The sequence below is a fragment of the Lepisma saccharinum genome, chromosome 6, assembly GCF_977018435.1.
Source record: "Lepisma saccharinum chromosome 6, izLepSacc3.1, whole genome shotgun sequence".
NCBI lineage: Eukaryota > Metazoa > Arthropoda > Insecta > Zygentoma > Lepismatidae > Lepisma > Lepisma saccharinum.
The window spans coordinates 88768754-88794416 of record NC_139234.1 but is presented as its reverse complement, the minus strand read 5'-3'; positions in this window follow the sequence as shown (position 1 = coordinate 88794416).

Here is a 25663-nt window from a genome sequence, read left to right as displayed (position 1 = left end):
TATCAGGTATAAATCCTGAAATTAAGAAACGTACAATCGACTCCATAAGTGTTCATAAAAGCAACAACAACAATAGTTTCGATTTCTCTTTTATAACGCATGAAAAGGTCCAAACTACAATTAATAAAATCAAATCCAATGCAACCGGAGCAGACGAAATTTCTATTAACATGTTAAAGTATATCGCTACCCACATCTCACCCGCAATTGCAGATATTTTCAACACATCCCTGTACACTGGCACATTCCCAAGCATTTGGAAACTCGCTCACATACGCCCCCTGGCTAAAATCACCAACCCAGTAAGAGCTGAAGATTTTCGACCGATCAGTATTCTCCTAACTTTGTCAAAAGTATTTGAAAACATCGTTCACGAGCAAATTTTTAACTATGTGCAATCGAAAAAATTGTTAAACCCCTTCCAGTCCGGTTTCCGCCCACATCACAGCACAAGCACAGCGCTCATTAAAGTGGTGGATGATGTAAGGTCGGCGATGGATAAGAGATATTTGACAATGCTAGTTCTCCTCGATTACAGCAAAGCCTTCCAAACCGTAAACCACGATATCCTTCTGGCGAAATTGTCATCTTATTTCAACTTTTCCCAACCCGCTGTTGACTGGGCTCGCTCATATTTAGCAGCCAGACAGCAACGCACATTCGTTTCTGACAATAAGTCGTCGTGGCTGCCGACGAATTGCGGTGTACCCCAAGGTAGCGTCCTGTCTCCGCTGCTGTTCTCCATGTACGTAAATGATATATCTGGAAACTTTCAATCGACATATTACCATCTGTACGCTGATGACGTTCAATGTTATTTGTCGTTCCCTAAAACAAGCATCAATATGGCCATCAAAGCCCTAAACAATGATATTATGAACGTCTGCAAGTGGTCTCAGGCAAACGGTCTGCGAGTAAATGCTGAGAAAACGAAATGTATTTTAATTGGCTCACGTCAGCTCATTTCCACAACAGAGAAGTCCTCCATCCCTGACATTCTTGTCGAAGGAAACCCCATTTCGTTGTCGCTTTCGGTCAAAGACCTGGGAGTCGTCGTGGACGAAAACCTCACTTGGAGTGACCATGTGAAGGCCATATGTAAAAAATCCTACGCAGCATTACACTCGCTGTACCGCCTTAAAAATATTTTACCACAAGAAGTAAAAAAAACACTCGTGGAGTCCTTAGTTCTGTCTCATATAGACTACTGTGACTTGACATATATTGACCTCAACAGTGAACTAGCAAGACGTCTACAGCGAATACAAAATGCATGTGTGCGCTACATTTATAATATCAAATTTTTTGACCACCTGACCCCGGCTTTCAAAGACCTAGGCTGGTTCGACCTTTCCACTCGCCGCCGCTTCCACGCTCTTACAGCGCTCTACAAAATAGTAAACTCACGAGAGCCGTCCTACCTACTTTCTCGATTTCAACCCCTAAGTTCAGCACACACCTTTTCCACCCGTTCGAGAGACAACTCTCTGCTGGCCATTCCCTCCCACAAGACAACGTTTTATGGAAATTCCTTAACGGTCACTGCTACCAGAGCGTGGAACGACCTCCCCAACGACATAAGAAACTCTTCTTCTCTTCTCCAATTCAAATCAAAATTAACAAATCATCTTCTGGAGTCAACTTACCAGAACTGAAAACAGGGAAATAAAATTAAACCTTCGTGTAAACTGGTAGGACCAACACCCACCGACTTTTTCTGTAATTTGAGTATGTTTGTTGCGTGTGTGTTTATGTTTTACGTGTATTTTTTTTTTTTTTACTTAGTGTGTATGTATTTTTGTCTTTATTTTGTATGTTTTTTGCGTCTTTCTCTTTTATTTTTTCTTGTGTTTTTCTTTTTTTGGTATCTCAATGTTCTTAGGTTTTTTATAGATTTCATTTCTTGGTATCTTAAATATTTAGTTTTTTATATATTTAACATACAGTTAGCTATAAAAATCAATTTATAAAATGTAATGTAGAGATGGTTAAGTGGAAGAAAAGGCTTGTGCCTTAACTTCGCCATCCAAAACAAGGAATAAATAAATAAATAAATAAATAAATAAACAGGTGACGGAGGAACAGTGTGGGAGGGAGACCACTAGTCGGTAGGTAAGCCAAGGCCGTCCAAGGGCTGTAGCGCTGTGGGTTATGATCTATATGTATGTTTCATGTGACGTAAGGATGCGCACAGCCGCCATGTTTGAGGCCAATTTTTGTGTGTCATTTGCAAGGAAATATCAACTACGTAGCGTTCGTTGCATTTGCACAAACTGCACATTTATTTAAATCACGAATGTCTGTGTTAGTATATAGTGGCGTAGCAACATATTGTGAGGCCCTGGGCTAGATTAGAATTCGAAGCCCCTATCCGTTCTTTACATTTGAAATCTCAATGTAAATCGATGCAGAATCTTCAGGGATACGTCAGAAATTAGTAATATTTAGATAATAATAACAAATTACTGACGAGAATGATATTTAATAATTTTACTCACCCTGAAAATGTATTTCTCTGTTTTTCGAGAGCTGAAATCTTAAGCTTTAGAAGCAGTCCGTACCCAGAGGAGGGGCCATGCCCACCCTCGAACTATGCAATATTATAATGTGAAGATAAAAAACCTACGAAAATAACATTGAAGATTTTTCAGATTGTGAAAGAATTTCTATTTCCTCCTTGCTATATGGGTTGTTTTGGGAGAGAGGCAGACTCCTGAAATCTTCAGTAGGCAACATCGAGTAATTTTTGTTTTGTTACCATTTATGCAAATCTACAAGATATCCCGATTTAGTTGGGATAATCCATCTTTTTAATGTCTCTCCCGCCATTTTTCAAACTGCAGCGTATTTCGAAAATGTTTTTTTGTTTTTGTTTGGGGTTAACTCACATTTACACGTGTTTACCATTTTAATAGTCATTGCTAATATGTAGTATAATTTAATTTATAAATATATTATTTTCTAACCATATAATTATCACAGTTATTCAATGGTATAAGATTTTTTTTAAAAAATGAAAACAATGTTAATTTGCAAGCCACAGTACAATTCGAATACTTCTGAGAATTGAATGTAAAGAAGCATACGCCGTGTGACAGACAACCTTTGTCTGTAAGTGATAGTAGGCATATTGATCATCACTATCTTCATACTGTTTTTACTCTACACCTTGTGTGGCAGCTATAGTTTGTTGCTCACTTATGAATGTCGGGAGTGCAAAGACAAGAGAAATAAGAAAATACAAGAGAAAGTGCTTTCATTCAAGAAAAGATTGAATAGGTAAAAATATCAAAGCAAGTTATTGTGATTTTTTTCGTAAATACTTTAGGATTACAGTTCCTGTATGTTGCCCCTGATTTGACACATTCATTTAAATTATAACGTTTAACTAGAATTTTAAACTAGAAAAATAGAATGTTTTAATTTTATTGCACACAACAATATTATTTTTGCATATTTTTCCCCACTTGCATTTATTACATTTTCCGTATCAACCCCATGGGACGCGAGGCTCTTAGTATCTCGCTCCCGCCCTCCCGGTTGAATTCGGTTTGATTACAAGAAATGGCCTCAATCATGGCTGCTCGAAGCCACAATGCAAAAGTTTGTGACGTAGGTGACGTAACTATTGGCTCTATTTAACATTCTTTCATTCATTGTATTTTTATTTCATGACAAATGGATTTGTCGTTTACTGTTATTCAAGTAAGTAAACTTTTATAGAATCATTATTCATATTAGTTAACCCTTTAATTTGGATTGTTATTTTTAGAATTCTCTCCCTAAAAATCTAATCTAATTGAATCTATAGCCCAGATAATATCACGATGGAGGCCAGTAAGAAGATGAAACACATATCCACGGACCACGCCAGCTAAGTTCTTCGTACCCATATACAATATCCAGTCCATGTTTATATCCTCGACAAAGACAATGTGCACAAAAAATCAAGATACGAATCACAAATCAAGATTCAAACCAGAACAGTAATATATTTATATTCTGTTGTTAAGTTATTGCAATGCACAAAATGTATTTTAAGAAACTGCGAATGTTAGTGGCTCAAGTCGACCTCCGTTTTGGATAGCCTGGGTAGTGACTCAGGATTACAGGGATCCCGAGTTAGAATGCTGCGTAAGACAAGGGCATCTGTGATTGTATGATAAAAATAATGAAAAATAACGTTAAAATTGATATTTAAAAAATACAAGAAATTCATTTTTTTAAATCTCTAGGGCGTCTGACTGCAATGGGAGAGAATTTGCGTTGTTATACGGGGGGGGGGGGGTCATTCTGTTAGCTCAAGTCTATTTTATGGACAGATATGATAATCGGTAACGAACCTGCAGTTTAATGTGGGATTCAAAACAAGATTTGCCTCCACCGTTATCAAAACCGGTACCCCTTGATTGCAAGGCCACAGGTTTACCTTAAGGCCTCTTCCTGATCTGAAGTGGGAGTATTTTCTATTCAATGTATCTCCGGCGTTCTCTTAGCCCACAGTCAATGGGCACCTGACGGCAACCCATGGAGAACGAAGGCGGCAACAGCAGTACACGATGTTCATGAAACCAGCCCAGTATAACCAAGATCGAGAATGCGTAGGGCCTATCTTCCATCACCCTTATGCCGTCATAGCACGGAAATGCACAGTCGCGGGCGGTAAAAGATGATGCACCTGGATCCTGAAATGCTCGCTACCCTGCGAGGCGTTATGCGTGTTGTCTAACTCTACGGAGATAAGTGGATTCTAAGACCAAATTTTCAATGGCAGCTTCTACCAACCGCCGTAGAGTTAGGCAGCACACATAACGCCTTGCACGGAAGCGAGTATTTCAGGATGTAGGTGTCCCATTTTTATTTACGTACGTGGGATAGCTTTGCACTTTTACTTCAATTCTTATATTTTCTGAAATACCCAATGTTAATTGATCACCCATAAACAAGATGTACAAAAACAACTTCAACATAAGTTGAGTAAACATTAATCTTGTAAATATTGCTTCGAAAGCACTTGATTCTGAGCTCAACCAAACCTGTATCTATGCAAGCCAACAATCACTCTGACGTAACTTCTAGGGGCGTGTGGCAGGGTTGCCACTACGGTCGAAAACATAAAATTGGTAATCTTGCCTGAGCAAAATTCAAACGAACCCTGCCACACGTACCTGAAACCTAGAAAAAAAACTTTTTTACGCCTGCCATCTTGAAATCCATTCACCAGCTTTAATCAAGTGTAGGCTAACGGCAAATCAGTCACCTTAGATATCTAGAAACTATAAAGTTTAGCTTAAAACCTCTAAATGTTGCTACAGATATCATAATCATAGACTTGATGACTTCGTCCCATTTTTCGGTAATTAATTTTTTGGAGAACATGCTGACCATAAATTGGGGCTTGGCAGTGGAGGCTAAATGTTATTGAAACAAGTTTTACTTTTTAATTTCTACTCAAATTATTGACCATCTATGTTTAAAAAGAAGAAGTCATTGCAACATTAAGAACTTTGGAAAAATAAAAATTATTTGGCATACTGGTTTCAACGATTTCATTGTGGGATTGTAGTGTGGCGTAACAAGCTTGTGATTTTTTCTTCATAAGCTTCAAAATACACATATTGAGTTTCTAAAATGCCAAAAAAGGTCAGAAGGTTATCCATTATTTCCGTTGTGCAAGTTTTATTACATGCTTAAGAGAACTCCGTGCACCTCCCTTATTAGCGATATACTAATGTACTTTCAACTGATGATGTGTTTCATTTAAGTATAATAATGCTAATTATTATTATTATTATTATTATTATTAATGGTATAAGATTGATTACTTTTGCAACCTCAAAGAATTTAATTGTGAAAAGTACCACTTTTAAACATAAAGATATCCATAAATATACCTGGTCTTCTCCAGATGGTAAAACTCATAATCAGATAGATCATATTCTCATTGATAAGAGAAGGCATACTAGTATAATTGACGTTCGTACACATAGAGGTGCTGACTGTGCTAGTGACCATTATTTAGTAATTGCTAAATTAAGAGAAAGACTCTCAGTGATAAATCATAAGCAAGAAAATCTAAAAGTTATAAAATTTGATACAGCAAAGTTTGCTGATGAAAGAATTAAGGAAGATTACCAAATTAAACTGTCAAATAGATTTGATGTTTTGCAGGATTTAAATGATGATGAAAATATAAATGAAACAGACGTAAATAAGAACTGGGAGCACATACGTAATGCAATAGAATCAGCAGCTAAAGAAAGTATAGGATACCATAAACCAAGAAAAAGTAAGCCATGGTTTGATAATGAATGTCATAATCTAATAGAAATAAGAAATCAGGCTAGACTTAGGTGGTTAAATAACTCTGATGATACAAATCTAAACAATTATAATAGAATAAAGCGAGAAGTTAACCGCACGTTTAGAAGTAAAAAAGAGATTACTTGAAAAGCAAAATTAACGAAATTGAAACAAACAGCAAAAATAAAAATATCAGAGATTTATATAAAGGTGTAAATGAGTTTAGAAAGGTGTGGCAACCTAATGTAAACTTGATAAAAGATAAAGACGGTGATTTTCTAGCTGACCCAAGCGATATTCTAAATAGATGGAAGAATTACTTTAATGACCTTTTAAATGTCCATGTAGGAGATAAATCAGAAGTAAATGAAGTCCACACAGCAGAACCTTTAGTTCCAGAACCTAACTTGACTGAAGTTAAAGATGCTATTAAAAGGCTAAAGAATAACAAAGCACCTGGCATTGATTTAATACCAGCTGAGTTAATTAAATATGGTGGAAATTCATTAATATGTCAAATTCATAAATTAATTTGTTTAATATGGAATAAAGAAGAAATCCCTCAACAGACGAAAGAATCCATAATTGTTCCTGTATTTTAAAAAGGTGATAAAATGAACTGCAATAATTACCGTGGAATTTGTCTACTCTCTACAACATACAAAATATTGTCTAACATTCTTTTAACAAGACTAACACCATATGCTAATGAAATTATAGGTGATTATCAATGTGGATTTAAACGTAACAGATCAACTACAGATCAAATTTTTCACATCAGACAGACACTTAAAAAAAAATGGGAATATAATCAAAATGTCCATCAGCTATTCATTGATTTCAAAAAAGCATATGATTCGGTCAAAAGAGATAAATTATATAATATATTAGTAGAGATTGGAATGCCTAAGAAGCTTGTTAGTATGATAAAAATATGCAGCAGTGAAACAGAAAGTAAAATTCGTGTTGGTATTAATATGTCTGACAAATTTACAATTCATGATGGGTTAAAACAAGGAGATGCATTATCTCCATTGTTCTTTAATTTTGCCTTAGAATATGCTGTTAGGAAAGTAAAAGAAACTAAAGAAGGACTAAAATTAAATGGTGTGACTCAATTATATACATATGCAGATGATGTAGACTTACTGGGGGATGATGTGAATACAATTAAGAATAATGCTAAAATATTTTTCAAAACTGCTAAAGAGATAGGTTTGGAAGTTAACAAAGAGAAAACTAAATGTATGCCTACAGGCCGAAACCAAGTGTTAGGTAATAATCAAAATCTAATTATTGATAACAACTCGTTTGAACCAGTTTCCAAGTTCAAATATTTAGGAGTAATATTAACAAATGAAAATTATATTAAAGAGGAAATAAAAAGTAGGCTTAATTCAGGAAATGCATGTTACTTCTCTCTTCATAAACTTTTGTCTTCTCGTTTAATATCTAAGAAACTAAAAGTTAAAATATACAAAACCGTAATTTTGCCTGTAGTATTATATGGATGTGAAACTTGGTCCCTTACATTGAAGGAGGAACATAAAATGAGAGTATTTGAAAATAATATCCTTATTAAAATCTTTGAACCTAAAAGGGATGAGGAGACAGGTGAGTGGAGAAGGTTACATAATTTAGAACTATATAATTTGTATTCATGTCCAGATATTATTATAATAATTAAATCAAGACGACTTAGGTGAGCAGGCCACGTGGCACGAATGGGAGAGGAAAGAGGAGTTTACAGGATTCTTGTTGGAAAACCTGATGGTAAGAGACCTGTAGGAAGGCCACGACGAAGATGGAGGGTCAACGTTGAGATGGACCTAAGGGAAATCGGTAGGGATAGAAAAGAGTATATAGATCTTGCTCAAGATAGGGAAAGATGGAAGGCCTGTGTTGCTGCAGCCATGAACCTTCGGGTTTAAGAAGGCTAGAGAGTTAGTTAGTTAGTTAGTTATTATTATTATTGTGTGTGTATATATATATATATATATATATATATATATATATATATATATATATATATATATATATATATATGTGTGTGGGTACGCAGATATATTCTTCTTAGGACCGGCGTATCTTTAAACACCTTTCTTAATGGGACCAAAAAAAATGTTGGGACTTTTTGCCGGTCCCAATAAGGAAAAGGCATTTCGAGACTCCTGAGACCCCTTGCGACCTGTACGCGAAGTATTTCGAAGGTACCAAAAAGTTCATATTTGTTGGATTAGTGTTTATGTCGCTGTGTTACACTCTGCCACCTGCTGGTGAAACCTGGTACCTTCAAGGCTGTGTAAAACTGTGGTGTTTAATCGCATCCCTTGGTACCGTGAAGTGTGGGTGTGTAAAATCTTGGATCTATTTCGCATGTATTGGTACCGAACATCCCAGGGGGTTGAGAGGCGAGGAAAGGTACGTGCAAATGCCGACGGGGTTCCCCTCTCGCCTGGCCGTCTTGTTGCTTCCGAGCTGTCAATGTTGCCAACTTAAAACTTTGGAACCAAATCTGTTCTTCTATTATACTTTATTCCTATACTCGAACAATACTCTACAAATGTGACTTTTGTATGTCCCATAACAAATTATCAGTTGGTTTTAATATAACACTAGTAAATGCACTATAAATGCATTTCTAAAGCACATTTTCTTCCATTGCCAAGAAACAAATAGCAGAGCTTTCAGACTTTATTGGTAACATCTCGTTACTTGTTTCGGTCATGCTGAAGAAAAATTAATTGATAACGAAATAATACTATTTTTTAAAAAAAAAAAATAAGAATGGAGATTTCTGTTCAAAAGTGACAATCGACGGGGCAATAGGGGTGGGGGGGGTTATATCGAAATGACAAGTGACACAAGTACCTTGGTGTATATGCAAGTCTTCTCATATCCGCCAACAACAGACCAAGACGACATGATGCATAACATTCATGGAACTTTCAGACCGAAGTGGAAGGCGACAAGTGACACGTATCGCTTTGAGACAATTGCAACACTAATGAATTCAACATTTCGAAACAAAGCAATGTGACAAGTTGCACGTCTCGCTTATTGCTTCCGTGTTGCACAGAATGGGCAGTTTTCTAAATATCGTGAATTATGTCGCATCGGTCTGGTGTTCGGGCTTTCGCATTTTAATGATTTCTGATAGACTAAAGTGGTCCGTGTGTCTTGTAACTTGTCACTTCGATGTGAACCTTAATTGTCACTTGCCGCCGTTTTGTGATACTTGTTCCCTGTAGCTTCGGTTTGAAGTCTCTCCGTAAGAAACCATTCAACGCATGGGCACGACCCCAGACGTGAGAAATACGGCAACGCTCATTGCGAGAAACACGTAAGCGAACATGATGTTTGTCGTGTCGCATTGGTTCGAAAACGACGCACGGGTCCCGGGTTCGAATCCTGGCCTGGGCATAGATGTTTGTGAGTGTTTATTCATCAATTTCATCATGTCATCAGTCATCCCCATCTTCGCAAATTAGTCAAAAGTGGCATAAAAAGCGAAGTAAAATATAGCAAAATAGCATTGGTTCGAATGTTTCATTTATATTTTATCGAATATTTCATATATATAAACGCTCATATTTAGAATAACAGCGTGTACAAACTAAGGGGTTCATACCGAAGTAACAAGCAACACGCACCTCTTAAGAATATAAGCAAGCATTCAGTGCAGCTGCACTACCAGAAGACGCCACCAGATTAGAACGACGCGTTGCATCGCGACATGTGCACCTTGTCATGTCACTTCGAAACGTCACATATACTTTTGAGTGTTTGTTTCCAAGTTATATGCTTCCCTTCTCACTTTGGTCTGGAAGCTCCCTAAACTCGTACAGGATTCGAACACAGAATCCACAGTGTAGAGACGGAGACAAGTGTTCATACGTCTAAAAGCTAAGTGCTTGGTCTGAGTCCTTAACTTCAATGTAGTTCTTTTTCTAAGGACCGTGTTTGGCAACACTGTTGTTTTATGCGATCCACCTCTGCGGCCACTGCGCCGTGCATGAGTTTTTTTGCTACGTTGCCACACTTTTTGGCGTCTTCACTTCCCGCCCTCTCTGCTTAAAGTGCGACTTGAAAAGTTGATAAGCTCCTCACCTGACAACGTCGCGGGGGAACACAAGTACGCTCCCCTCTTGCAGAAAAGGATCAACGCGACTTGCTAAGCTGCCCGTTATCACGTTCATCTATCTCTCCATTGCGTATCAGCTTCACAAAGCAGGAAACCCATCATTTCGTATGTTGAAGTTGATACAATTCCATTTAAGTTACATTCTGTGTCCTGCTCTTCTTGTCGTGTTGTTTATGTGCGTGTATTCAAGAGAAAATATAAATAGATAACATACAAATTCTTACGCAGGGATATTCGAATTATTATATGCGTATCATCCTTAATGCACATTCTTACTTACATAAAACAACAGAGAGGACACTGAAATAAGGGCATCTTTGCTAATGTTCTACAACAAACAACTTTGGGGAAAGGGGAAAACCTCGAGTAGAAAACATTGATTTTATTCCTTTATGATAAATAATGCCTGGAAACTACACATGTACTTACCATCTACGATCATAAAGAAAATATTAATTCCATTAATTTTAAAATGACAAGGTAAAAAAAAACTATATAAATACTCTTCCCGTTTCTAAACGTGAATAATATGTAGATGTTTATTTGATTGAGATTAAAATAAATTATGTAATAAAATAAAGGGCCAACAAAAAATTCAGTTTTAGTAAAAGGAAGCGTGTTCATTTCCTTAGTGTGGCTTTATTGAGACAATATTTACGAAGTTACACAAACAAATGTACTTAGGGGAACAGCGAAGCCCTAGGCAGAGGTTATGCCATTAAAATGTGTGTGGGCGAGTGGTACAAAAGGTAAAGTTCTTTCTTGTGCATCTTACGGTGCTACCTTTCAAGCAGAAGATATGGCTCCACACATTCTCGATCACGGCCGTACTGCGGGTGATATTGTCAACAGCACGCTCCGTTGAAGGGATAGTAAAAAATGAAAGCTATGTAGTTAAACTTCCCCTTAAAACGGTATATGCGGTGGAGCCATATAGTGGTTCGGAACCCACTTTAAACTGTGGGTCCAGTCCCGATTAGCGTAACTGTGCATAACGTGGAATTAAAACACCAAATCAATCGATCAATCAATCAATGCGTATATGTTCTCATTCAGTAAATTCGACTCTATTCTAGCTGCCGGCCCTCATGGCGGAGTGGTTCGCACATCGCGCTACGTCACCAGGGGTACCGGGTTGGAATCCCGGCCTGAGCGTGGATGCTTGTGAGTGCCCATTCATCAATTTCATCATATCATCACTCATCCCCATTTTCGCAAATTAGCCAAAAGTGGCACAAAAAGCGAAGTAAAATAAAGCAAATCAATCGATCAATCTATTGCAGCTGACCTTCATGGTGGAAAGGTTAGCACAGCGCATTACGACGCTACTTGGGTATTCCTTTGTGGGCGTTCTTCATCAATTTCATCGTATCATTACTCATCCCATCGTTTCGTCTAGACAAAAGGGAAAGAAAAGCGACGCTAAATAATAATATTCAAATCAAATCAACTGTATTGTATTATTTTTTTTTTACCTTCCGGTCTGCATGAAGGAGTAGCTACGAAGCCAGAAGCCCTAATTTAGAATCCTGAGTAAGGCATAGATATACCATTGTGTTCGTTCTTTCATTTATTTCTGCATTCCACCATTAATGCTCATTAACGATTAACCGAAGAAAAGCAATTCAGATTAACGTTAAAGGCTATACGTTGCATTTTTCTGTCGATTCATTAATGTTTACCATTTCACTATCCTAGGGTATAATTTTAGTTAAGCAACGTAAGGAATATTTACATTCGAGGCAATCCAAGGCATGGGAAGGGATAATAAATTCAAAATACCGTCTTTCGAAGCGTCACATATATTTTATGCAGTTGTGTTTGTACGTTGAGCATTTTATTGTTAGTTGATTTAGTTTATTTAACGTCGCATTTCTACCATTTCTGGCTAAGTGCGAGGATGCAAATGAATGTTAGAAATGGATGAAGGGACAAAAATATAACGCAAACCCCACAGAGGATTATACTGATTGTGAATCCAAGCGCTAGAACCTCCTCCTTCTGCACAATGCAGTCGAGGTTGTACTACGTGGAAGAGAGGTTGACATGTGGATGTATTGAACATTTTATTGTATTATAATTGTCAGATATACAATGTTACAAAGTAACACACTGTATCTAGGAAACTGTAATATATCAAGAGACAGCCACTCGGGATCACAGGATCATAAAATATTCTGACAGCACTAAACTTAACTCTCCTAAGCAACTAGCATGTTTAATTTTTACAATTAGAATTTTAAACAGTGGCGACGATTAGGGGGAGCGAGGGAGGCTGTTGTCTCCTTATTTATGCCACTTTTGCCCTCACACTATGCTAAATCTTATGCACCAAAGTAAACTGTCTTTGCCCCCCCCCCCCCCCAGTTTTGGAACCCAATCGCCGCCACTGATTCTAATGACAATTCTACGTTGTTAGGTTAGGAGAGGAGATTTAGGGCTCTTAGCAACCAATTTTCGCTTCGTGTGCACGTCGCACTGCACCACGTTCTCCGCTCTCTTGTCACTGCTGTGTGCCGTATTCTATGACATTCTGATATTGTCCTCGGATTTCTTACAACTTTTCTTTCAATCCACGATTTTTATTGCATACAACAATGTGTACAATATTCACGATGACAACATGCCTACTGCTGCATTTGCAAACTGGAAGTAACAAAATGCAACTAATTTTTACTGCTGTAATCTAATTTTGTATTGGTATAATTGTTACTTTCCCTTGCTCGTCCCTACTCTTCGCGGCCTCTTGTCCGGACTTCGAGGCGCCAAGCATTCCTCTCATGCTTGTTTCCCTCTGAACTTCAAATGCTATGGAAGAATAAAGCTTTGAATTCAAAGCATTTAGAAGGAAAACGTTTAAGTAAATTTTGTATGTTATTCTAACGATATTAATATAAATAAATAAACTACATAAACATGTGTAGAATAAGTGAATTATTTTAGATCAACAAGTTACTTTTCCTGGATATTCAGGTAAAGAACTAAAGAGTTGTTGCAAGTCACTACCGTCAACATATTATTCGCCACTCAGTGTTCAGTTTTCTAGCCTATGGCTACACCGAACAACCGATTGGGAATTTTAGGTTTAAAATGAAAGCCTTAACCTCCAAAAGTATCATATTAATATGAATGATTAATCTTAGAAAATTAATAAAACTCTTCAACAAAGTTTTAAACTATATAATTGTAGTTCTAAAACCCTACCGATTAAATTCTATTCTTACACCAATATCCATACTTTGAAACATATTTTTATAGAAAGAAATCACGGCTTTTCAACAACACTTTTAATGTCAGTTAAAATATAATGATATTTTTAATCACTTATTGACGCATAGTCGTAACGTAATTTCCTGAGAAATATGGTGTGAAAAGATTAATTCCCCCACTTCTAAAGGTTCGACACTGTGGAAGAGTGCGTTGAATGACCGTACACTCCGAGTTCGAGTCCCGTCAGCCTGGACGAGACTGTTTTGTGAGTGTCTCTTCATCCATTTAACATAATCATGATCCATCGTCGTGAATAGTCAAAAGTGGAAGAAAAGCGACGTAAAATAAATATGAAATACTGGCCTGGAAGACGACAAAGCTTCGTATTGTCCATAAACTCCACAAATGAATCTCGCTGTCCATCACCCCTCCCCCCCACTTCCCTTTTAAACAGGGGATCATTTGGTGGGGTTATAACTGTACAAATATAAGACATAAAATAGAACAAAGTTGGTTTCAGCGGTGACCAGTTGCACAGCAGCAGCTCCCTCAATGCAGGGAAGGGGGAGGCTAGGGACCTGGAAATGTTTTCTATGCCTTCAAATATTGCATAATATACATACAGATACATATTTTTTTACGCTAACAAACCGGTCTAAATTGTCCGTTTTAACCCTACATTGAGTGAAGTAAATTTCCTCGGTCGGTTCACAATGAGAGCTTTCCTTCATATTGAGTATATATGTTCTAAAATTATACTTTCGCCAGAAGCAAAAGTTTAATGGTGTGTAAAGGGTGTGTCGAATTGTATTGTTCTCTTTGGCGTAGAATTCTCAACCTACGGCTCTATGAATGCACAAATTTTAAACAATATTCACTGTACAACTTCCCTAACTGAATGTAATGTATTCGCTATATGTTATACGTCTAATAATAATAATAATAATAATAAATGCATGTTAACTGAATCAAGTCTTTCTCGGTATTAAGTGCCTTCGATCCCCAATAAATCTTAAATATCGATCTTTATGTGTGAGACGAGAACAAAAAATGCAGCTTTTTGTGTTTTTCAAACTATGCTCACTTCGACATTCTGTAATTAAAAAACTTGTGGTCCAATCGTGACGAAATTTAAATACATAGCTCTACTGGTTAATTTTTAATTGGAGTTCAAACTCGAGTCTCCATAATGTTTAACCCGACTGTAGACAATCATTCGCTCTCAGGCCATATGACCTGAAAGCAGAGAAAACAGGAATGGTATAGTCTCCCTTCTTTCCGTACTTTCAAGCGGCAACCCTTGAATCAGCCAAGAACGGCGTCACCAACCCCCTCCCCTCCCTTTACGTCCCCTCGCACAGAAAGGCTATTCGAGACTGAACCTACAGTCTAAAGTGGAATCCGTACCACTGTACACGTGTCCCCACCGGTATCAAACCCACGACCCCTTGACGCTATCGTTTTCGAATACCACAGCAAAACGTCCTTTTCCTATATAAATTACAGTCAACGGGAAACATTATAGCAGGCAAAATATCCATAGTTTTTCCATTATTTACTTTCCCAGGCAGGGCTTTTTTTAAGAAGCTGTAGTATTATTATTTTTATATATTATTTGAAGTAGGGTTACACTTAAGCCTACAGTATTTTTACACGGGAAATCACATTGAGGAACACAGAATTAATTAACATAATGATTAGCAATTTGTCTATTTTCACATTTGCCTTCGATTGTGCGCAGAACACAGGAATTCTGCATTTATCGCAAGTTACACAGGAAGAGCGAGAGAAACCTGCGAAGTGCTTCTACAGATAACATCTAAAGTGGTTTCCCCTCATCCCTTGTCTGCGAGGGCGAGGGACTTAGTGGGCATGGTTGCCACTGCCTCAGAAACAATGCAAGTCGTGTGGGAAGAGAGAGAACTAAGAACGCCCCCTCCCGTGTTCTCTCTGCATTGCTTCACGAAACGTATAACAGAAATATTCTCAATTTAAACTGTGTAAACCAACTTTATGCTTTAATGTTGAAAAAATAACGTTATTTAAAATCAGCGAAGTTAAGCATAAAAGATGAATATCTGGCAACCTTAGATACCGATAGAAGAGAAACAAGATCGCCTGCTTGACAGTAAGGTTGTCCTGTCTCCTGGTTGCAACGTTGCAAATGCAATCTGCAGAAAATGCAAGCTCTTCGAAAAAAAGTTTAGAAAACACCTTTTTTTATAATCAATCGGTCTACAAACCAAAGGCAATAGCAATTGAATAGAATGGTCATATTTCCATACAACAACTTTACTTTTTACTCTACATTTTTTTTGTCTGAGAGCGTACCGGTGGTGGTGGGGGGGGATCTGTATACTCCCCTAATACATGAGCAATATTCAAAGAACTTAAATGCAGTATTCATTCATTCATTCATTCATTCAGTATAGGTTATATACGGGTGACTTACAAAGTACGAAATTACCTTGCATATAATTTTGTTGTGGATTTGTCAAATTTTACATTGTTATAACAATTTTCTTCTGCGATAAACAAGTGCTTAGCTTTCCTTAAGCTGACATTGAATATAAGTCAACTAAGGGGAAAACCGAAATCCTCAGCATTGTACCAACATGTGACACTGGCGACACCACACAAAATTAGATAAACTTCATAATACAACGACCTCGTACTCTAAACCAAACCAATGCAATGCTCAGGTTGCAATATACCAATAATATGGCTACCGTTCCAAGTATTTTTTTTTGTGAAAGTATTGTGGATTGTGTGGATTAGTACGAGGTGAAGGTAACTAATTTGTACCGTCTGGTTAACCACGACGCGGATATGAGAGGACGTGCAGAACGGTAGAAACGGGATGTTTCCTGCAAGTTATCTAAGGTTCTGGTCACATGATCGTCTGCAATAAGTGAGAAATAATTCCAAAGGGCGGAATCACAGCCTGATTTCCTGAAATTGCTGTTCTCTGCTTGCTTTCCTATACTCAATAACATGCAACTCACTATCACTACAATTCACGAATGTTGAAGAAAAGAAGATTTAAATAAGATAAGGCATTTTGCCACCCCAAACTCGTACACCACAAGGTCCTGGCTGAGAAGTTAACTTTAGGTCCAGCGCTGAGTAACTGAACGTAAAACTAAAATTATAGTCAAAATAAATTCATTAAATGAAGGGCTCGGGTGTAAAACATGGTAAGTGACATCTTACCATGTACATCTTACACGTACCATCTTACAAAAATGATCAAAATGTCACAAACAGTTCAATCTGTTCTTTATACTTGATATTTTGTGATTTTCTTGCCACCTGAAGTGAAATGAAGGAAGGTTTTTTCACCGTAACACTGGATTGCTCAATATCCCTCGAAACGATCTCCTCTCAGCGGATGATAGTGCATGAGAACAATTGGGAGTGGAGAGGTCCAAGGGCAAGGTGCAACGGGGGTATCTCCCCAACAATCTCTCTTTCAAACGATCGTTAACAGATCTGCAGCAATAGCAACGTATTCACAATTAAAGTGAAACAAGAAAGTACAATAAATATAAGAATGAAACGTAATTGATTTATATTAATAGAAAAACTAAACACAATGTTTCACATCCGTGGCGAAGTGGTTAGCATAGCGTACTACGACACCTTAGGTTCCAGGTTTGAATCCCGGCCTGGGCATGGGTATTTGTGAGTGTACCTTCATCGGTTTCATTGTATATCATAAATTTCAATCTTCGCGATTAGCCAAAAGTGGCAGAAAAGCGAAGAAAAATAAACCAATTCAATCAATCAATCTTTCAGCTGTTCCATAATAAAACAATTTCAACAATTTTGAAACTAATTGACATCTTTAACCACTTAGTAAGGAAATCAGTTTGCTACTTGATGCAAATGTGATATTTATAAATGTAAAAAGATAATTGTTTAAATTTATTTAATAATGTTATTTTTAAATATTTAGTGATTTAGTAATTAGTAATGTTGTATTTAAAATACGTATACATATTAGTGCGCACGTACGTGTAGATTAAGATCTTTGTAAACCTCAACCAGTGATTTCACACCATGTACACGAAGCAAAAAGAAGAACAGTCAGTATTGATTGATTCATTTGGTTTTTTAAGTCCACTTTATGCACAGTAAGGCTAATCAGAACTGGACCTACAGTTTAAGGTGGGATCCGAACCACTATGTGTCTCCACCGGGCATCGAATCCGGTACCCCTTTATTACAAGGCGACGACGAAGAGTCAATATGATGATGTTACACCCATATTCTGCCTACCGTTTCAAAGATAAGGGCCTCCGTAATTGTTTCATGCCCAACGCTGTCGCTTTGTAATCAAAGGATTCCGAGATCGAACTTTCATGCCTGCTTGCGGTAGATTGATCAGAGGCTCGAATCCCACTTTAAACTGTAGGTCCTTCCCGATTAGCCTGGCATGCAAAACGTGGACTCAAAACAAAGTTAAACCACAGATGAATGTGGTTTGACCAAAGTTTTGCTATGACACGTAAGCTATATTAAACGATGAAACAACATTGACCCCCCACCCTTCACTCATCCGTTTTGATTTGTAGTTCGCATGTATTGACTCCAGTTATATCCTTCTTAAGTGGATGATAGACAGATATTACCAACGATGGCAAAAACGAAGTACGTAGTGACTAGCAGCTAATGCAAACGCAATTTTCCGTCCGTAGCTTTTCCGACCGGGGTATGAGACTTCCTGGCGCCATTCTTTACTCCGCTGACGCTTCCAGCAAGGCAGGTCAAGAAGCAAGTTGCACAGAATTAGTTATTGCTTGTGGCGTTCTGAAAGCCCACTGTGGAAAATAAAGGAACCCACCAAAGAGTGTTTTCTTTTTACTTTGTACAGTCAACGGCAAAGAAATGGTAGGCAAATTGTCCTTTGCTATTTTCATTACTTTTTATTCTACATCCTGTGTTGTTTTAAGGAATGACACTATGTTGGTTCGATGCAGGCGTTGTTCTCTGATTATTGACGTCATTATTTCAATTCAGTATCATCACATTGTGTAATACAGACCGAATGAAAATGGTGGTGGACAATTCGTCTATTGTTTCTTTCGCCGCTGAGTGTACAGCAGAACTGTTAAATACATTAAAAAATGATCAGAAAGTACTTTAACTTTAGATCAATTCGTCTTTTCTTTTGAAAAATTCAGCCTGAGGCTATCCAACTACTCTTCTTTAGCCAACATATTTAAAGACGCGAAAAGCATGAAGGTTGTACAAAATTATGTAACGAGATTGCTAATTTGAAGCAAGTATATAAAATATTTTGAGACTCTTTTTAATCAACGCAAAGCAATGTCCATTTTCTGCAACGACCAGTTTATTCGTCCAACAAACTTATGTAAGTTATTTAGATAACTAACCACTTCTACTCGTTCCTTTGGGCCGGCCCCAGAAGGCAGAGTGGTTAGCACATAGCGCTACGACGCCAGAGGTCCCGGGTTCGAATCCTGGCCTGGGCATGGAAGTTTGTGAGTGTGCATTCATCAATTTCATCATGTTATCACTCATCCTCATCTTCGCAAATTAGCCAAGAGTGGCACAAGAAGCGAAGTAAAGTAAAGCAATATAATCAATCAATCGTTCCTTTGGGGCAGGTAGGAGATTCAGTTCAGACGCGATAGAGTAATGTGCAACGGCTTCACCCCTAAATAAAACCGAGACGCAGTGCGATAATATTTTCTTCCGCCCTTCTTTTCCTTAGATGTTCGACTATGCATTATGGCAATTGCCAGTGAGTCACTGATAAATTAAAAACATAAATGTGAAGGATAATGGCAGGTTGACGTGTGAATATACAAAATTATTGCTTAGGAGTATCAAAATGTAAAATCGTCGCGATTAAGAAAACAGGAAGAAAAGCCACGTAAAATATACAGTGCGTTCAATTTAAAATTGAACCCACCGGAAAAGCATCATGAGAGTAAGTATTAATTTCCTTGCCTCTTCGTTCCACACCAAGCTACTTGACTATTCAGCCGTCGTGTTACCATTACAAACAAAAAACATGCATTGCGTTAGGTATTCGTAAATGGGCGGACTGCGGTAGAATTTTAAATTGAACGAGCTGTAAATAACAGAGTATAAATAGTTGTTTATTAACTTTGGATATTCCTTTTATGTTGCTTACGAATTTAGAAACGGTACCTGAATACTTTCTTCCGAAAGAAGCACTGCACAGGCACACAGCCTCCACATGTGTGCATATGTATAAATGTGTGATTAGAAAATAAATATGAATGATAAGAAACGTGATACTTTTTAAAGATGGTGGAGTTATTGATTTACCGTTACTTGAAAATACCAGAATCTCAGGTATTGGCAACACCGAAATATCGATATATCGAAACGGTACCTTCGCTATTTTCCGGTACTTTCTGCATCTTCGATGTAACCGGTATTTCGAGATATTGAATCCCGGTATCTAAAACTCACCCTATACTCCTAATATTCTGAGACTGACACTTGCAAGGTATAAGTTTACTCTCCAGCACTTGAAATGAGAAGGGAAAGGAGGGGGGGGGGGATTTCTCGCACCCATAAGCAAAGATGAAGACATGGGACTGGATCGCAATTCTGCCATTCATTGCAACAACTAGGGTGATGTTTTAGCCCCTTTTAGCCCTAAATGAGTATCACCTCACCTCACGTCACGAAGTCTCCGGGGTGTCACTTCGCGAGGTTTTCTTTCTCCTGATAGGAGAGGGAGCTCCTTTTTTAGTTTTACCGTGCGACGGGGAAAACGAGCCAACATCTGGGCAAAGCATGTCAAGCTGTTGATCACGTGGCCTCGGGTTAGAATCTTGACCGTCCCCCAAACTTTACGTTGCAGAGAAACGAATGGCAAACGCGGTAGCAAGAGAACCAACAAAACGCACGCATTCATGTAATAAAAAGATTTTCATCTAAAACGTTGTTAAATGTTTAAAAACTCATACTTGACTGATCGAAATCAAATTATTTCAAGGATGGGGTCGACTTCTCACATGATCACTCTTTTGGTTTGCCTCTAATTGTGGTCATCCATTCTTAACTTACTTATTTCATTATTCCATTGATTTTGAAGTGGAGATGAGTGGAGTGTCAGGAAATTTCGTTAGAGAACTCAATTGCGGGGACAAGAAGTGCCAAAACTTGAGGGAGGAAACTACCCCCATGCCCCCATAATCACCGCCACTGTGTATAATCCTATTCTGTTTAATATTATTAATAATAATATGTTAATGTAATTTCCCTTGTTCACCAAGAAGTGATTCTACGACTGATGGCTACTGTCGCACGATATTAAGGGAGTAACCTCGGCTAGAATCTACGATGGTGTTGTTTTTTATATAATCCGCTTTGTGAGCTAATTACTTCATTTCCTTGTGGTTAACTTGCTGGTGTATTTAGTGCACCGTAAAGCAGGCAAAATTAAAAAAGATATCCTGTAATGGTTGCATAATCGGGGTATATTTAGTGCTGCTGAAACTAATGATTGATTTGGTTTATTTTTATTCGCTTTTCTGTCTCCTACGGTTAATTGCGAAATTGAGGATGAGTGATGATATAGCCTAATGAAATTGATGAAGAGACTTGCACAAACACCCATGCCCTGGCCAGGACTCGAACCAGGGACCCTTGGCGTCGAAGCGCGCTGTGCTAGCCACTCCGCCACGGAGGCCGGTTGCTGAAACCATCGATAGACGGGATCCGTTATCTGTACTCGAAAATATGGCCTCTAAATATCGATATACTGAGAACCGACATTTTCGGTATCTTCGGTAACCAATATAAAGTACTCTCTTTAATGGTGACATTCATTTACCTATATCTTGTAAGGTTGAGTAGTAGAGGCACTAACGTTAGGACCTACGAGAATATTTTTGCGCGTCTGTATTTATTTTCTCTCATCTACCAACCACTTCGACTCATTGTTATCTTTGCGATAGAGACGGCCGAAACACGCCCGCTCTAAATTGCAATTGATTTTGTAATGTTCAAAATGTTATAAAAATAAATTTAACTATATCCATGCCTATATGTCCCGTTTTTTTTATTTTAGAAATCTCGCAACCCTACTTACAGCGAAAGGGGGAAACTACGTTCAAAACGTAAATACGCTCATGTAAAACGCTAGTAACGACAGAGAAGTAGGGGAGAAAGGTTTTCAGCACTCATTTCACATGCATATACTACATGAGAAGCAGCAAATTGAACTTTCCTAAAGGATAAATGGAAAATCTGCTGCTACCAGGATTCTCTGGGTTCTACTCTAACTCCGCGCTATTAATTCGAGGAGACGATTTTCTTCACATATTGACTCGCATGCTAGTCTTTCATGAAAATCCGCGCTTTTAGTAGGTCATTCCCAGGCAGTGACATGAATAGATATTGATATTTTTTAACCTTAAAATTCAAGAAACTATTTTCTAATGAATCATTTCTTCCTTTGTTGTTTATATTAGTGCAGTTATATAATAATTATAATAATTGCAAAATTATAATCATTAATTAAAAGGGAACCAATTATTGCACCAGTGTTACACACATATTTTATCATTTTCTAAACCTCAAAGTAATATGTTAATATTGAATCTATGCTTTTTCTTGTTCACATCAAATCACCTCCAAATTAGCGGCGATTGAAGGTTGAGTGAGGCCCTACACATCGTTTTATATATTCTGATAGATAGTCTGGTCATTGTTAAGAGACTAAACAAAATGCATGACTACATTTAGAATATAATCGTTATATTTGCACCTTTAATCACTGCCACAGGCACTGTAGGAGCAATGCGTATAAAGTGTGTTTACAACATGCTCCGAAACGTTTGCCGGAATAATTTCAATGGGTGTGATTTCGCGCTAACAATTGTGGGGGAAGTTGTTGGCTGAATATCATCCAATGTACAGCGAGCTTGAACCATATGGGGAGTACTGTATTCTCAAACAATTGCCCCTATGCACACGCCACTGTTGCTTGTGTATATAAGTGTTCACTCACTTACAAGCGAAACCGAAACTCGAGCTCTCAGCGACACAAATCCAGACGCTTTGGCGCCTGAAACAGACGTTCGTTGGATCCTGCATTTCTACAGTCGTGGCCTTTGTCCCACTGCTTTGGTTGCGATGAAGTATTTTGACAGGTTTCCGTCGTTCGCTGCAGGATACATGCAAGGCTTAACAGAAGAATGTTAATGATATGCATATGATATATAATGGTGATTAATTATTATTCCGAAATTAATACATGATTTATCTTCTGCAGAGCGTAAGAATTTTTTCTTCCGATAAAATTAACAACAACGAAATAATAATAAAAATATTTAACCAGAAATCAACATTTTGATATATTACCAAAGCAATTACCGACTTTTTTTTTAATACTGTCCGATACTGTACGTAAATGCAGTCAGTACTCCTTCCCCCAAAATGATATGTTACTGTCTCTTTATATATCTCTGGCTCTAATGAATTATTTATTGCCACGTAATACAGATGAAACTGACATAGGAATTCGAACCCAGAATTTATTGTGCTAAGATAATGAGTCAACCGACATTTAACAATCGTTACATCCTTTAACTTTTCCAGGCAGTCATAGCCGAGATATATAAAACAACGTTTCGATTATAATTCTGTTGGTTAAAGTTGGATAATTTTTCGTAAGTAACGAAAACGCTTTGCTAGTTTCCGAATAGCACCTTTCAGTAAAAAGAAATTATAGATTGATCGAGTTCGTGTTTTAAGTCCACTTTACATACAGTATGGACCGGACTAGATCTACAGTTTAAACTGGAAACCTAACCATGTTATGCCTCAACTGGTTATTCGATCCCAGGAGCCTTTGATTACAAGGCGGCGACGTTACCACTACGCCAACAAGAAGTCCCAGTAACCAATATATATATATATATATATATATATATATATATATATAAACACAGTAATAGGATGAGAAAGAGTGCCACAAGGGCGGATAAACTCTAATAATGGAGAGAGAGTGTATATAGCCTATATAAGTAAACAGAAGAGTAACAGTGTACAATTTACTTTCTTTTGGTCTATAAAACAACCGATATTAACACACCTTCAAAAAACAGCTTGTACATATGAAGCAAATTAAAATTGATATGTGAGGGCATAGTAGTGCGCACGGGGGTTGCCAGTGGTGCATGAACACCTCCAAATGCGTCCTCAAAAAATGAAGAATGTAAAAACAACCATTACAATAATGAAAATAATGTATCCCCTACTGTCTTGAAATTTGAATTTTAATGGTCGGACCTTTCTAAAGGATGAAGAGTGAAACGACTTGCAGCCAAATATATCCTCTTCCCTATATTTAAGCTGCTCTTCCCTATCCTCTTCTATACTCTGTTTCGTAAATAAGGAAAGTGTCGTGAGGCTAATGCTCTTTTCATTTTCGTCAGTTAATTTTTGAACACCCTGTGCACTTTCACTTTTCCATCCTTGATATTTTCCTTTCTGACACTGCGCAGCATATCGTGCAAGAAAATATCTTCTAAATGCAACTCAAATTTCGCAAAGTCTTCTTGGCTCATTCTCGCTCAAGATTTATGGTACCACTTTTTACAAAACTACATTCTATTGCCCCAGCATTCAAGTGTTTTATTCCAGCCTATTTCGGCTGCTTCGTCCTGAGACGGCGAGATCGACGTTCGAACCATGTTTGTACCACTGACCTACTTGTCGCTAGCTCGCTAATCCCTTAATCCCGTACAGCTGCAACGAAAAAGTCTGCTCACCCGATCAAACAGTACAGTTCTTTGTCACTTTCTTACGTAGGGCACAAATATTTTACACACAAATAATCCTATCTCAACTTATTATTAATACGATTTCTTAAGTTGAATGTATTATCTCAACAAATAACCAGAGGCACCAAGTAAGGTTATACAAAATAGAATCTAAGTTGAAGTTTTATTGTGGACTGACGTCAAAAGCAAAAAAATAAATAAAACCGACCGTGGATTTTTATATTTAAATTTATATGTATAAATGCACATACAGGGTGGCTCAATAAGTCACTTAACACCCCCGGTATAAGGCCACTGCGACATGGAACGTAAAAATGGCGATGACCAAACGTTGCCTGGCCAAGGGGGAACCACATTGACGTCTCACGCATGGTCGGCAGCCATATTTATGTCCGCCATCTTGAATTCAACTCCAGAAATTAAAATTGGAAGAGGGTCATGCGACATATCAAAATAGGCTAGAATTTCACCAGGAAAACAACTGTGACATTTGTTTTCACCTAACTTTAATTGTTGCAGAGTTAACAATACCACAAAGTTATGGCTCAATAAGTCACTTAACACCCCCAGTACAAGGCCACTGCGGCATGGAACGTGAAAATGGCAATGACCAATCGTTGACTGGCCAAGGAGGAACCACATTGACGTCACCCGCATGGTCGGCAGCCATCCTGATGTCCGCCATCTTGAATTGAACTTCAGAAATTTAAATGGGAAGGAGGTCGTGCGACATATCAAAATTGGCTAGAATTTTACCAGTAGTTTTCATTTATTTCCCTTTAGTGCGTGTGCGGTATTTGTGTGGTATGGTGAAATGCATTTTGCAAGTCGCGTTTTTTTTTTAAAAGAAACTAAATTTACAGAATAATTTTTAATCAGATGTCTATATCTTAAAGATTACAAGTGCTATTAATACAGATCATGCAATTAGTGGAAGTGAAGTTTCATGATAAGAAAACTCTTAATAATAATAATGATAATGATAATGTCGATACTGCCCAAAACAAGGAATAGTCAACGAGACCAAATGTTATCAATCCCGCTCTGCCTGGACAACAAACGGGGCTTTGGCTTCTAGACTCACGGTCAGTCTGTCTGTTCCTCACTGCCCATGCGTATTTGTCATTGCCCTTGCATTAATTTCATCCTAATCTTCGCGATTGGCCAAATGAGACAGAAGGAAGAAATAAAATAAATCAAATCAATC